At 43.4% G+C, this 15,966-nt stretch overlaps 1 protein-coding gene and 1 long non-coding RNA gene across 2 annotated transcripts in view; one reads left to right on the plus strand and one right to left on the minus strand.

Annotated features, from left to right (window-relative positions):
- Positions 1–15,966, minus strand: part of Ank3 (ankyrin 3) — a 561,730-nt gene that overhangs the window by 533,558 nt on the left and 12,206 nt on the right. The window lies entirely within an intron of this gene.
- Positions 10,997–14,749, plus strand: LOC110341009. The gene is made up of 3 exons (XR_002382887.2): positions 10,997–11,180; positions 12,780–12,886; positions 14,061–14,749. It is a non-coding gene; the product is annotated as an uncharacterized LOC110341009 (long non-coding RNA).

A 15,966-nucleotide genomic window follows, 5' to 3' on the forward strand; every position in this document is an offset into this window, starting at 1 on the left:
TCTTCCCTACCCAACCTTTCAGTGTTACTGTCCCTGGGTCACCCCTTGCAAGGGTCTCATTGGCATCCAATTGTAAGTTGGCCCTTCCTGCTACAGTCTAACTCAGCACTCATTTGTCTCTGTCACAGCTTTTGTTTTTACTTGTTTTTTTTTTTTTTAGGTCACTTGCCCATGTTCACCTCACTGGGTGTCTTAGTCACTGTTCTCTCGCTGTGAAGAGACATTGAGATCAAAGCGGCTCTTACAAAAGAAAGCGTTCTGCTGGGGGCTTGCTTCCAAGGTTCCGAGATGTAGTCCATTTATCATCATGGTGGAGAGAATGGCAGCCCACGAGGAGACATGGCGCGGGAGAGATGCAGCTGAGAGTCCCACATCCTGATCCGCAGGCAGGAAGTCGGGGAGGGACTGGGCCTGGCCTGGCATGGGCTTTTAAACCTCGAATCCCATCCTCCAGCGACACACTTCCTCCAACAAGGCCATTCCTAGATGAGACTATGGGGGTCAATCTTAGTCAATCCACCCATCTGGGCTATGAGACATGAGGCCAGAGGATGTCTGAGTGTCTTTCACTTACCACTGATCCACAGCATCCCATCCTGGCCAGGACACTGCAGAGAGGCAGGAGTGTGATGTGTGAAGCTAAGTCATAAGACACATTGTAGTGGCCCTCTAATTCCCTATGAGATCCCTCAGCAGGTTGGGATGGGTAGGCCAGCTAGTACATTGTGAGGACACTCATGTTTCCTATCAAGATGTCCATATGGTAAGAAACTATGGCTGCCTCCCAACATCAGTGTCCCTTTCACAGGATCCCATAACAGATAGCCTACATACCAGATATTTACATTATGATTCATAATAGTTGTAAAACTACAGTTATGAAGTAGCAACAAAAATACAACATGAGGAACTGTATAGAAGGGTCAAAACATTAGGAAGGTTGAGAACCACTGCCCCAGGGTCACCTGGGAGATAAGCCTCTGAGTATTCCTGTGGGGGATTGTCTAGACCGGTGAATTAAGGTTAGGAAGATACACATCAAATCTTTGACTGTGGACAGCACCATTCCAATGGCAGGGGACCCTGGATCTAACAAAAAGGAGAAAGCAAGAGAGGCAACAGCATTCATCTCTCTGCTTTCTGATTATGGATGCCCCTGCTACCATGACTCCCCTGCCATGGTGGACTAATTTCCTTGCAACTGTGAGCCTAATAAGGCTCCCCTCTGTTGCTTTTGTCTGGGATTTTGTCACCGCAGTAGAACAAGTAGCTAAGACTCGGTTCTGTTGACTTCCTTCCTTCGGCCGGACTCTCCAGTTACCTTCCTATCTCCTCTTCAAATGGGAAAAGAACATTAACTGGGAGAATAGCTACCTAATGTGGAACCAGCAAAGCACAAAGGACGCAGCAGCAGAGGACGTGCGGTTCAGGCTGTGCACTTGGCGCAGAGCCTTCACAGCTCAGGTTCTGTCAGGTTCAGATCACTCTCCAGTGAGCAACAGCCCATGAGGATGGGACAAGCCTCCCAGATAGTCAGTGGCCATTCTTGACTATGCATTCCAGTCTATAGCTGAGAGGCCAATTATCGGTGTCTTTGCCCTTGTATAAATATACTTTAGGTTTGTGTTTTCCTTATTATTATGTATTTTTCTTTATTATGGTGAAATATCATTATAAAATCAAGTATTTAATTTGATGATTTTCCCCCCATGAAAATGATGTCAAATCAAGAGACCAAGAATGTCAGTCACTTCCCAACATTTCTCCTGGGCCCCTTCTCAGTCCATCTCCCTAAGGAGAGTCATTAGCTCTGATTGGCATACCTATATCAATTACAGTCTGCTTTCCAGTGCTAGGGGCTGAACTTGGGGCCTTGCATTTTCTAAACAAGTGCTCTATGACTGACGTAAATCCCCAACCCCTGCAAAAAAAAATTATTACAAATGGTCTGGAGTGATTGTACAGTGCAAAGAACTTATCACACAAGCACGAGGACCTGAGTTCAGATCTCTAGCTCCCACATAAAGAATTGGGCATGGCAATCTATGTCTATAGCCCTGGGAAGTAGACACATTCAAATCTGGGAACTCGACATTGAGCCTGTCAATCTAAAACAGCAGGATCTGGGCTGAGAGACCCTGTCTCAGAAAAGAAAACAAACAAACAAACAAACAAAAACAAAATGGAGCACCACAGAGAAAGTCACATGACCTCTGGCCTCCATATACACAGGCATAGACATAACACACACACAATTAGAGAAAGAGAAATTTACCTCCAGATATGTCTTGAATTATCTAAACAATCATCTCCTAACTGCACACTGCCCATTTCATGTTTATAGACCAGTCAACAGAAGGCAGTAATATTTCGAATATTTGTGGGCTGGCAATTACCAGAAGGACACTGATACATAGGAACCCAAGAGAACACACAATACAGTGGCTAGCGTGGCTTTCCCACCACATGTGGGAACCCACTCATCACTATCATTCTGTCCACGTGCAACTGTTTCATGCTTGATTTTCACCGTCGCAGAAGTAATCGACGTAAGTCATCTGAACAAGCTTCACACTTGCAGGCGTTGAAAAAAACAGTGAGTAAAAAGGACACCAGCCAGCCTGACGAGCCACAGCCATTTTTTTCTTATCCAATGGGAAGCATCGCATCACCTAAACTTGAAAACTCCTGCCCACTTCTTCCAACAGGACCTAACTATCACTGTGTGAAGACCCAAGGATCGAAGGGCTTGAGGTTGCCGCTCAATGTCAGCAAACAGACTAGTGCAACCCATTTCTTCCATCTTTCAACTCGGGCTTCTTAAGGCTAGCTTAGCATCCTTGCTCACAACAACCCAGACAGTCTGCCCTCTCTGAAATATGTACAACAGATAATGTGGATTTGTGTTTCATTCAAAACTCCTGGCTTCCTCTCAAACCCTAAACTCTGCAACATGCACAAAAGTAGTTGGCAATGAACATTCCCCTACGAATGAAAAGCGGTCCTACAGTACAGGAAGTGCCAGGTAAAAGGCAGCACGCACTTCAATTAGGACACTTAGCTGCTTAAATTAGAAGGCAATAGTGTCTGCCTAAGAGACGGGGTTTCCAAAGTAGCATTCCAGAAATGGCCACAATTATATACTATATTTTGTTTACAAATATGATCATTTTCCCCTTTGGGTTCATAGCTCTCTTCAGACCTCAAATGGACCCAATTCCCAAAGATGGTTTGAAATCATGAGGATCACATTTCTTCACAATATGGGACCTGTAACCCTCCAGGAACTTAGTCAACAAAAACATTGACAGTGAGAGAATTTGGAAAGGAAAATTAGAGTCCATATGTGAAATGGTACCCTAAAAGCCAACTGGCCACATTTATATACTTAGTAATGAAATTGAAGAATTTCTCATTCTTTGTATCTCATCCACCCATTGGAAATGATGAAAATAATAGCTACCTTGAAAGAAAGGGCCTATTTAATTTTGAGATAGAATGTCATAGAATAGTCAGTAAAGCAGGTGGAGGTGCCTTAGCAAGCCCAATGCTGGTCCTGAAACTGTTAAGTGAAAAAAAGAAATTTATGTTCTGTTCAAACAGATTTGCTTCTTGCTTCTTGCAAATCATCTAAAAATGTTTCACTTTTGCTTGACACAATGAAAATAAGAAGCTAACAGTCATCAGCTTATGCGTCTTTGTACTTATAATTAGGTTTGGAAATAATAGATTAGTGTTACATGTAAGCTTATTTGACACGTTAAATCACAGTATGTCTATACTAACAGATTCAAACTGTGTTATATATACTCTGGCAGCATGTTTTCATGACACATTCACTAAGTTTATCATAAGCGTTGAAGAATCCATAACAAAACTAATATGCACACATCATCAAATGCCAATAAAAGTAAGCTCCAAATTCCAGGCTAAAGCATACTTAACAAGAACTAAGGATGGAAAGAGAACTGGGAGAGGGGGTGTAGGCAGAAAAGAAACCAAAGCCTCTAATCAAGAAAGGACACAGGCAGTGTGAAGGTGTAACACCACAGAGGTGCCACAGACAGGTCCTAGCGCAATGACTGATTGAGACCAGCTGCGCTTGAACATAACTGTAAAGTGTGGTCTAAAGAAAACAGACCAGCAACCTAACGAAGCAAGTGGTTTCTAAGACACAACAGCATTCAGACCATCTCACTTCCTGCAAGCATTAACTGGCCGCCATTTCACACCGCATGCACAGTAAGGCTATCTGGAGAAGGAGCTAGCTAAGAGAAGAAATGAGATTACAGTTATTTGTAGTTAAAATACAGCAAAAAAAAAAAAACCCACAGAGCTTCTTTCTAGATTGAAACCAGTGTAACAGGGCAGGAGAGATGGATCCAAAGCTAAAAGGACTTCTAGAGGACTTGAGTTTGCTTCCCCAGAAGCCACCTTGGGTAGCTCACCTCTAACTACAGTGCCAGGGTATCTCCCGCCCTCTTCTGGCCTCTTTGGGTACTGCACTCATGTGCACACAGATACATATATATATATATAAAAACACAGCCCCATAAATAACTTTTAAAACTCAGCACAATGTTACTATGCAAAGGAACTAATCCTTACTTTCAATATATGGTGTGTTTTAAATGCTTAAAATTTACCAAATGAAATCTCTAGTTTGAAGTTGTGGATATATATATATATTATTTGATTTTAAGTGCTTTGTTTCATTTCCTACACGAATAACCAGCCTAAAGGGTTAGAGTGTTACCATTCCCAGTTTTCAAAGAAATAAGCTACTTGGAATAGCCTGGTAGCTGAGGTTATGGAAGACTTAGAAATTGTGAACAATGAAGGCACCAACTTTTCCAATGATGCAGTAAGTCTGTTTCCCAGAGTTTCAGGTTCCAGTGTCTCCTATAACCCTACCTAGAGACTAACCCTTTTCTCAACTAAAAACGGAGAGAAACAGAGTCAGAGAAATAGATGGAAGACCACCACCGGCTTTTCCTAGTTTGACCCACCTTTCAAACACCAGTCCCCGATGGGCTTCTACTGGTGCTTTGTCAGGAAAGCTCAAATCTGTTCCTCCTGCCCTACGAACGCAGTCAGTACCAGGCCACAGAGTCAGAAGGAAATGCAGACGAGACTGCTGTCTGGCAGCTGCTGGATCTGCCCCAAAGGGAGGGGAAATAATGCCTGAAACAGGCCAAGGAAAGGGGATGGAATTTTACAATACTCCTCTAGCTTCCTGTGGACATGAGGTCAAGGATAAAAGCTCTCGGGGCTCTAAGACATTGTGGAAATTACATTTTTAAGATACAAAGTTTGACAAGGGGGTAAATAAATAAGACTTGAGAATTGTTAGCTTAGTAAAATGACAATTACATTGACTTTTACCCAGAAAAAGCTGGGGAAAAAGATGATTACACAACACACACACACACACAGTGAATTTGGAGGTGTCACTTAGTGATAATGTGTTTTTACTACCATGAGGCCTTGAGTTCAATGCCTAGCAATATAACAATGATCAAGTAGACAAGATTTCAAAATACTGGGTTAATATTTACAAATAACAGGGTCTGAGTCCTTTCTTAAAGCACAGGATGTGTGTTTACGTAAGAGTACAAAGACATAAACAAAACACAAGACTTGACTTTTCGTGCAGCTTATACACCTAACATGACTTCTCTTTAGAATGCAAAAAAACAAAAAACAAAAACAAAACTGCAGGGCAGTAGTGGTGCATGCCTTAATCCCAGCACTGGGGAGGCAGAGGCAGGTGAATCTCTGTGAGTTCAAGGCCAGCCTGGTGTAAAGAGTGAGTTCCAGGACAGCCAGGGCTACACAGGGAAACCCTGTCTCCAAAAACAAAAGAACAACAAAAAAAATGACACAACTGGGACATTCGAGGTTTTGGGACATAAACTAGTTTTTGGATGTTAACCAAGTGCAGTTCTATGGTTTCTCCTTCCAGTCATGTCTGACACGCAGAAGAGACAAGTGACAGAAGAGGACAAGCTGACCCTACATCAGCACGAGAACTGGGACATGGAAAGTCACATGGGAAAAGCTGCAGACCGGAGCTCCCAGAAATGCTCTTTCCCAACCAGCATTCAGGCTCAGGGCCCCTTGGTATTGGCCTCCAACAGCATCCCATGTGTCTATGCTCATTGCCTGCATCACCAAGTCCCAGGTAGCCCACTAAATTACAGTTCCATGGAGCAGAGGCAAGGACTGCTCACAGGCATGTCTCTAGCACACAGCAGACCAGCTAGCAGGGACATATGTCAGTCTCCTCCTTGTTTTGACCAAATGTAGCTCAAGGGGTGAAGGAGTCCTATTTAGGCTCCCAGTGGGAGAGTACAGCCATCATTACAGAAAAGGCATGGTGACAGGAGCAGCTGTCATCTGTGGGGGTGGTTGTTGGCTTACATCTGGGCAGAGCCGGGAGCAAAGCAGGGAGAGCATAGATGGCCCTGCCTGTAGTTGGTAATTTTTTACTATTTTGCTTTTTGGGAAGCCTACGACACAGCTCCCCAATAGTCATAAGGAGGCTTATTCTTTTTTATGAGTGTCTGGCCTTAACTTGGCTTATTTCTAGCCAACTTTTCTTAACTTAAATTATCCCATCCACCTTTTGCCTCTGGGCTTTTATCTTTATTTCTGTATACCTTTCTTTACTTCTTACTCTGTGGCTTGCTGTGTAACTGGGTGGCTAGCACCTAGAGTCCTTCTCTTCTCCTTTTCTTGCTCCTTGATCATCTCCTCCCAGATTTCTCCTTCTGTTTACTCTCTCTGCCTGTCAGCCCCTCCTATCCTTTCTCCTGCCTAGCTATTGGACGTTCAGCTCTTCACTAGATCAATCACGTGTTTTAGGCATGCAACGCAACACAGCTTCACAGAGTTAAAACAAATGCAACATAAAACAATGCAACACATCTTTGCATCATTAAAGAAATATTCCGCAGCATAAACGAACGTAACGCATCTTAAACTAGTATTCCACAACACCCACCCACATTCAAGGTGGATCTTCACTAATGCCCAAGGTTGTTTCTTAATCCAAACAAGCCCATGATAAAGGCCCATCCTATTCAGGTGATGATGGCAGGAAGGGATTAGCAAAAAAAAAAAAAAAAAGGGCAGGATGAAGAACATGGCCCCTAAAGATAACCATTATCATGAGAAATGAGAAAACAGGCTTGAAGAGATCAGGTAGCATACCAAATGTGAAGGCCACAAAATCATTTTCTGGAAGCCACAGTAGCACCAGCTCTTGCTAAAGCAATGCATCTCCAGTCAGGTACCTCGGTTCTATTCTGGTCTCCCACACTGAACCTCTGCTGATGTAAGACAAGGACGACTCTCCTAAGAATCACGTTTATGTCAGTTAATGGTGAGTACAATGCCCACTTAGACATTAATACCCAACAAATAATGATAGGTGGCATATCTGGTCATTAGAAAATACAAGGTTAAGTGTCTGCTGCTGCTTTGGTAAAACTCCATGACCATAAACAACTTGGGAAGAAAAGGGTTGATTTTTACTTATTATTCACAGGTCATACTCCATCGCTGAGCAAAGTCAGGGCGGGATCTCAAACGGGGTGGAAACCTGGAAGCAGGGACTGATGCAGAGGCTGTGTGGGGGCTGGGGATGCATACTGGCTTGCTCCTCATGACCTGCTCAGCCTGCCCTCTTCTAACACTCAGGCCAATAGGCCAGGAGCAGCCCCACTCCTTATCTTCGCCCTCCTACATCAAACACCAATAAAGATGAACCACAGGCTTGCCCACATGTCAATCTGGTAGGGGGATTTTCTCAACTGAGGTCCCCTCCTCTCAGATGGCTCTAGCTCCTGTCAAGTTGACATAAAAACCAGCCGGCACAGGGCTGAAATGATCTGACACTGTCTGGACACTTGTCACCTTTGGTCAGGCACACAGGTATCGCCAGTGGCAACAGAATAGGAAAGAGAAGCCAGCGGCCTAATGGCACTGAGCTGATGATTTGGTGGTCATCCAGCGATGTCACCTCCACATATGCAGCACTACTTTCCTTCCAAGAGGGGACAGGAGCCAGAAACATGACCATGAAAGTCATTTGGAAGATATTTCATAAGCGGGGTTACCTTTAAAACAAAAATCTCCATTTTGCAGCTTCACTCCCAAAGCTAGAAATCTGTGTGACATCTGTTAACCATGAACAAAGGCAAGATCTTGCTGTCTGTGTAGCTCTGACTCCTTTACCCTTGTTTGTTTAGTTCCCAGAGGCTTCTGTCCTGGTTTGCAACTTAGTGTTGAGGCTCAAAGAATATGAATGGGCAAGCCAGAACTACAACCCGGATCTCCAGTTCCTTTCCAAGCTCCATGCTGTACCCTGCAATCACCTGGAGACATTCGTGGGAAGTAAAGGAGGGGAGGAGGAGGGGAGGGGGGGAAAGGTGTGCCTGGCTTATATCAGATAAATTTAACTCTACAACTCATGGAAATACCATCATCTCTGGCCAGTTCTCAGCTCTGTGCCATTTTTTTTCTTGATGTATTTAGTTCATTCCAACCAGCAGGCCTGTCTATCAAGGTGTCCCACAGGGTGAAAATAAATGTGAAATCAGAATGAAGAACAGTGGTGACATTAACTAGAGAGAAGCGTGATCATCACTGTCTCGGAGGTCAGGGAGTACTGGTGTGCACGGCTGCCCTCACTGTGGCCAGTAAATACTCTTCTCATCACACCCTATCACCAGAAAGAAGAGCAAAGCCTTGGGTTAAAAGGAGGAGGCAGCATTTTTAAAGTCCCTTCCTTGGTCACTAGGAAATGACTGTTAATGTTCTGGAGTGGGACTGCGGCATGTATTTTTCTTAGCAAGAACATCCCGAGCTGTTGCAGAAACATAGAGATGCTCTGTTCACTGAGAGAGGCCATAGTTGCTTCTAGGGAACACAAAGAAAGTTCTACCACCCTGCAGAACGACCCTCACTTTTCCTTAGTGCAGCTATTCGGAGATGGTGCTATCCAGGCAGTGGATACAAAGCCTGAAAGCCAAACACCCTCTCAAAAAGCCCACGTAACGCAGGAGAGATGTTTGATATCAAACGCTTCACTTCCCTCAATAAACAAAGGGCCCTATAACTAAAGCAACTCCAACCCAAGAGGCTTTAACATATAGTCAAGTGACCGGCATTGGCTCGAGATTTGTTTGTCAAATAGAAATGACCTCACTAGTAAGAAAAGTTAGATAGAACTTCAGGAGACCTAAAAGGCATTTGCAATTGATTTTAAAATGTTCAGTGTTGTTTGTAAGGGGAAACGAGACCCTAGAATGATTTCTTGGGGAAAAGAGAGCAGGTTTAGACAAGCTGTGAAGACAGACTGTGTATTCCCTTGGGTAGGGGGCTAGGTGAGGCAATAAGCAAATACAAAGAAAACTGCAGGACAATCCTAACTATAAACAGAGAAAAAAATCCCAAGTAAACATTTTTTTTCTGGATCAATTCTCCCCACAATTAATCCCGATGAAAATCGAAACAGAAGTTTTCATGCTACACTGAGACATTGCCCTCGCACATTGTTAAAAGAATAAGACTAGCTAAAGTGACTTTGGCTTGTTGTTTTATTTTGTGTTTTGCTTTGAGACAGAAGCTCACTGTATAGCCCAGGTTAGCCCCAAACTGATGCTCAGCCTTAAGTAATAGAATTATATTCATGTGCCCAGCAAAAACATAAAATAACTTTAAATAAGTCTAGACAAAGTGCCTATTAGCTACCAAGAACACTTATAAGCCACAGTGTTTAAGACAATGTGAGATCAAAGCCAGGATAAACAACCCATTACAACCCAGATTTTTAAAACCATAACCACGTGGCCTGGAGGGATAGCTTAGCAGTGAAGAGCATTGGCTGCTCTTCTAAAGGATCCGGGTTCAATCTCCAGCACCCGCCAGGCAGCTCACAGTTAACTATCTGTAACTCTAGTTCTAGGGGATTGGGCACCCTCACACAGGCATACATGCAGGCAAAACACCAATGCACATAAAATAAAAACAAATACATTTTTTAAAAGAGTATAAAGAAATCCAAGTACAGGTAGAAAAAAAATTGATGGGCGATTTTCTTCAGTGTTATAGCTGCTGGTAAGTGGCCTATACTCATGTAGCTAGCACATCTCCCACAATCCTGTAAATAACCCTAGTTGAACTGAGTTACCTGAAAGTGGAAGGAGAACCAGTAGGGAAGGGACGAGGGGGTGGGGAGTGGGACAAGAGGGGCTGGAGGGAGGTGGGTAATGTAAGGACATTATGCACATGTATGAAAATGTCAAAATGAAGCTCTTTGTTACACAGTGAATATATGCTAATGAAGAACTTTGTGTGTGTGTGTGTGTGTGTGTGTGTGTGTGTGTGTGTGTGTGTGTGTGTAGGGGTGGCATGTGGCTATGGGTCACAACAATTGTCATACCTTTTACTGCCAAAGACCCAGACACTCCCCCAATGAAGGTCAAAAGCCGACTTTGCAAAGTTCACACTGGCCAAAGGCCAGGGGGATGGGATGGTGACCCTGGGTCGCTATTGCTCTAGAGAGAAAGGACACATAAGAAATGGTTCCAAAACTAAAGACCTTCCCCTGATCCAGAGTGAATGTGGGAAGAAGGCTGGAGAAATAACTCGGTACAAATCCTGCCCCCTTCCCTTCCCTCAACATACAAGCAGGGAAACATCTTTTAAGTAAATTTTTGTTTGTTTGTTTGTTTGTTTGGTTGGTTGGTTGGTTTGAGTTGGGTTTTGGTTTTTGAAGACAGGGTTTCTCTGTGTAGCCCTTCCTTTCCTGGAACTTACTTTGTAGATCAGGCTGGCCTGAACTCACAGAGATCCACCTACCTCTAATAAGGAGCTTTTTGTTTTGTTTTGTTTTGTTTTTTGTTTTTAAGAAACAGGGTTTCTCTGTATTGTTTTGGAGGCTGTCAGTCTAACCCGGCCTTGAACTCACAGAGATCTGCCTGCCTCTGCCTCCCAGGTGCTGGGATTAAAGGTATTCGCCGCCACCACCCGGCCTAATAAAGAACTTTTGACGAAACACTTGCTCGGGTTTTCCTGGGAAGCAGCTCCCTGACCATGAGGAGTTTGGAATGCCCACAGCAACATGCCCTCATACCTTCTGGACTCTGCAAAAGCCAGCTTTTCATCCCAGGGTAAGCAACAGGCAGCTCGCCTCCTTCCAACCTTCTTCGTCATGAAACAAAGGGAAAGTCAACATTTTCAAATCACCGTCCATCAGTCTAAGCCTTCTTTCTCACTTTTCACTCTCAATTTAATACCAGCTGACCCCCCACACACAAACCCACACATCCACACACACAAATCCATCGCTTCACGAGGTTTAATCAATGCTGATTAGAAACTGAGCTACACTAACCGCAATCAACAGAAGACTCTGAGGAACTTCTGGTGATCACCACACACACACACACTCATACACACACACACACACAGTACCTAGAAGTCACAGCTTTTCTGTGTTTGTCGAGAAATGCCAAGAAACCCTGGAGAGGCAATGGCTGATGGTCCTGAAGAGAGCTAGGAAGAATTCTAATAATGCCATCCCCTTAACAAACAAACAGCAACACATTGAAAACAGGAAGCAACAAACTTTCAAAGAGAGACACTAGACCTTGGGGGCAGGTGGTGGCGGCTCCAATTTCAAATTTAGTGGGATTCATTGGGAAGGCTGGCTGGTCATTTCCTCTTGACCAGAAATGGACCTGCCCAAATTCCAACCTAGGTGCAAACAGTAGAAAGATTTTATTTGTTTGTTGCTTGTTTTGAAACAAGGTCTCACTAAGTGGTTCTGGCTGTCCTGGAACTCACTATGTAGACCAAGCTGGTTTTGAACTCACAGAGATCTCTCTGCCTCAGGTTCTCAAGGGCTGAGATTAAAGGCACGTGCCACTACACCTGACACAAAAGGTTTTTTTTAATTAGAGCTAGCTCACAGGTGGTACCCATAGTCCTTTACCTCTATCAGTGGCTCAGAGCTGATAACACTAAAAATTAATGACATTTATTTATTTATCTTGTACTTGTGTATATATGTGCACATATAACACCACAGCATACCTATAGAGGTCAGAGGACAACTTTCCCCCTCTACCATGTGCATCCTGGGGATCAAACTCAGGTCGTCAAGCTTGGCAGCAAGCCCCTTTACCCACTAAGCCAACTTGGTGGCCAAAAGACTTGTTATTTGCTTCTGAGATAAGGTCTCACTCTAGCCCAGTCTAGCCTCAAACTCAGGACAATTGTCCTTCAGGACAATTCACCTGCCTCAGTATTCCATGTGATAGTATTATAAGGATAGACTAACATACCTAGTAAAATATTTTAAAAGTTTTGGATTTTAATCTTTATTAGGAAAACAGAAACTAATGACAAAGCCAAAACTAAATGAATCAGTTTCCCCTCGAAATCTCTATATATCGTCCTATGGCAGACATTGTCCTTCAGGCTTGTTTCTTCATTCCATTTAATCAGAGCAATATTGAACACTGCAACTGTGATTACAGATACTCAATGGACTCATCAGAAAACTGAATGCTGCAAATTACAACAAAACAAAAAGTTGAGTTTGAAGATGTCTATAGAATTTTTTAAGGATGGGGAAAATGGGCAAGAAATTTTTAAAGTGTGGCATAGCCACAACAGTCTCACATAGACATAATGACAGGAGAAAAGGACACCAATATTTCAAGAAATAACAGCTGAACTTTTTTTTTCTTTTAATTTAATGATAGGCAGCAAGCCACAGATCCAGGACGGTCAGAGAAACCCAGAAGAATAAGTTCTAAACGTCTCCCCCTGAGGCATGCCCTATGCCAAGGCATGTAATTTACATAGAGAGGTATGAATTGGAATTACATCTGGGCATAGTGATGTATGCCATTAATCCCAGTGCTCAGGAGGCAGTGACAGGTGGATGTCCGCGAATTCAAAGCTGACCTGGTTAACATAGCGAGTTCCAGACCAATCAAGGTTATGTGGTGAGATCCTATCTCAAAACAAATAAGGTACCAAGTGTTGGTGGTACATGCCTTTAATCCCAGCACTTGGGAGGCAGAGGCAGGTGGATCTCCCTGAGTTCGAGGCCAGCCTGGTCTACAGAACGAGTTCCAGGACAGCCTTCAAAACAATACAGAGAAATCCTGTCTCAAACAAACAAACAAACAAACAAACAAACAAACAAAAAAAGCACACACTCTTTGATGTGTACTCCTCTTCGGCACCATAGTTACATGTATTTGGGCTCTGGTGAATTGTGGGGATTGGTCCCCCTCAGGCTTTAGAACAATATTAGGGAATTCAGTGTGGCCAACACCCCAACAGGACTGCCTTCATCTGGGAGCAGCCTGATCCTTTGATGCCAGTAAACCAGGGTCAGAAAAGAGCTCATCTTGCATGATGCACAGACTGTGTGTAATGAGAAACAATAACAAATATACAAGAAATGTTTAAAGATCTAGCAATAGAAAGTCCCTGCCGTGAACTGAGCTCCGAGCTTTCAACTTGATGCTTACAAAGAGCCTCTGGGCACGCCCATTTTCCAGAAGAGAAAATGGAGAGGTAAGTCAGCAAGACCTAATCGGCCTGACTTCTACAAATCTTCCTCTTCCTCTGTTTCTCTGTGGGAAATACCTGCAATGAATGGCTTAGAACAAAGTTACCAAAGGATGGAGAGACTGATATCGCTTTGGTGAGACATGGATGCTTTTGTTATTTTAGCTACAGAAGAATCTGTTTTGTTTGCGATTTACTTAACTGTTTCTGATTTATCAGTATAATAGTTTAGGGGAATAAAAAACCATTATTTTGAAGTTTAAATTGTAGGGAAAGGATTAAAAAGGAGGGGTTGTTAAAGATATAGCTCACTTAGTGGGGTGCTTATCTAGCATAGACAAAACCCCAAGCTCCACCCCCTAGTAGCACATAAACTCGTGATGCGTGCGTGCAATCTCGACATTCGTGGAGTAAAGGCTCCAGCATCAAAACTTCAAGATTATTATCCCTTATGTGTTAAGTTTTAGGTCAGCATGGGGCACAGGAAACCATGGCGAAAAACAAACAAGGTGAAGAATCGGTGAAACGGATAGTTTACAAAACTGGAATGAAAAAGAAGGAGAATGTGGATACCCCAATATTGGGCATCGAGTAGAGAACCCCCAAAAGCATCAGTTCTATCCCTACAGGCACATGACTGCACTAGCAACATCCAAACGGAGTTCTTTGTGTGGCATCCGGTTCCGCGTGGAAATCACAAGCCTGTGCACACTCACTGAGAATTTTAATTAGCACTGATAAGACTTCCACAAACACAAGATACCATCTCGGAGAGTGGAATTCCTGACCGTGTAAATGTGATATAAAGTAAACAGCAATGATGGCAGAAAGATGTATGTAAATAAAATGTTAGCCAAAAGAACAGCTGTTGCTTTGATCCAGCTAATTCTGTGGTTGTGATAAAACACTAACCAAAGGCAACTTTAGGGCAAGAGAGGAAGTCAGGGGCTGGAGCTTCAGTGGGAACTAAAGCAGAGACTGTGGAGGGCCCCTGCTCACTTTCTGACCGCTTTCTAATGGAGCCCAAATCCGCCTGGTTAGGGATGGTACCGCCCATGCTGGGCTGGGCCCTCTTACATCAATTAGCAATCAAGACAACGCGCTCACAGACTTGTCCACAGACCAATCTGACCAAAGCAATTGTCCAATCGGAGTTCCCTCTTCCCGAGTGACTAGGTAGTGTTCCATCAACAATAAAATGCTGACTTTTTTCTTGATTGTTTTTGTCTATTGAACTTCATTATGCAGAATGCACGCTCAATTCTGCATTATAAAACTAAACAACAAAAAGGAAAACTAATAATTCCACCCTGTCCCCAAAATTCCATCCCCCTAAGAAAAACCAGCTGACAACAAACCTACACTGAAATGTCAGACTTTGTTTATTCTTTTTGTTCTCAAAATCATAGTCTTAAACCCATCACTTCGTACTTTCCTTTCCTCTTAAATAATTGAGGTGGTGGTGTACGCCTTTAGTCTCAGCTCTTGGGAAGCAGAGGCAGGAGGATCTCTGTGAGTTCGAGGCCAGCCTGGTATACAAAGCTATACACAGAAACCCTGTCTTGAAAAATCAAAATCAAAATAATAATAATAATAGGGGAATATCCTTTCACTCTATCACACATCTAGCTCTTAGATTGCCTTTACCACATTCGACATAATAAGTAAACAGTACATTCCCCAAGTCCTATTAAGATGTTTATTTCCAGTGTCCTTAAAAGCATAGCTGGAATCAACATCCTTAAAAACCTCTCTGTGTTTCTGCAGCAGAAGTTCCCAAAACTGGAGCAAAGGGCAAGGATGTTTTTATTTGGTTTCAGTAGATAAATAAGTTCACCGCCAAAAATATTGCACAAATTGCCATTTGGGATAGCAAATGTGTGTGTGTGTGTGTGTGTGTGTGTGTGTGTGTGTGTGTGTGTGTGTGTGTGTGTGTGTGATATTTAACATCTCTCCCGTCTCTGGGAGGTATGAGGTACACACTCCCTTTCCCAGGATTCTTCATCCTGTGGCTTTCGTCCTGTCCTCCGCGTGTAAGGATCTGTTGTACCCTTGCATACTTGAGACAGCACCCTGTCACACTCCTACAGATATTTTCTCTTACTTTAATTGCACTGTCGCCTGCTATGCTGTGTGCTTCTACACTTTGCAGAGAAAAGTCAGAAGGACAGAGCCCTGGGTCTGGCGTTGTAAGGAGAAGCCTGGTGTGCTGTTTGCCTCCCTCATGAACTCTCCTTCATCACCAGCCTCTGGCTGCCACCTCTCCAAGGCAGGAAGAACAGAGCAGAGAAGGAAGCTCAAACAAAAAAAAAAAAGTTCATGTTCTCTGGCAAAGAGACTTAATGAGAACAGAGCCTTCCTATCGAG

This window comes from Mesocricetus auratus, unplaced genomic scaffold, assembly GCF_017639785.1.
Source record: "Mesocricetus auratus isolate SY011 unplaced genomic scaffold, BCM_Maur_2.0 Super-Scaffold_100027, whole genome shotgun sequence".
Lineage (NCBI taxonomy): Eukaryota > Metazoa > Chordata > Mammalia > Rodentia > Cricetidae > Mesocricetus > Mesocricetus auratus.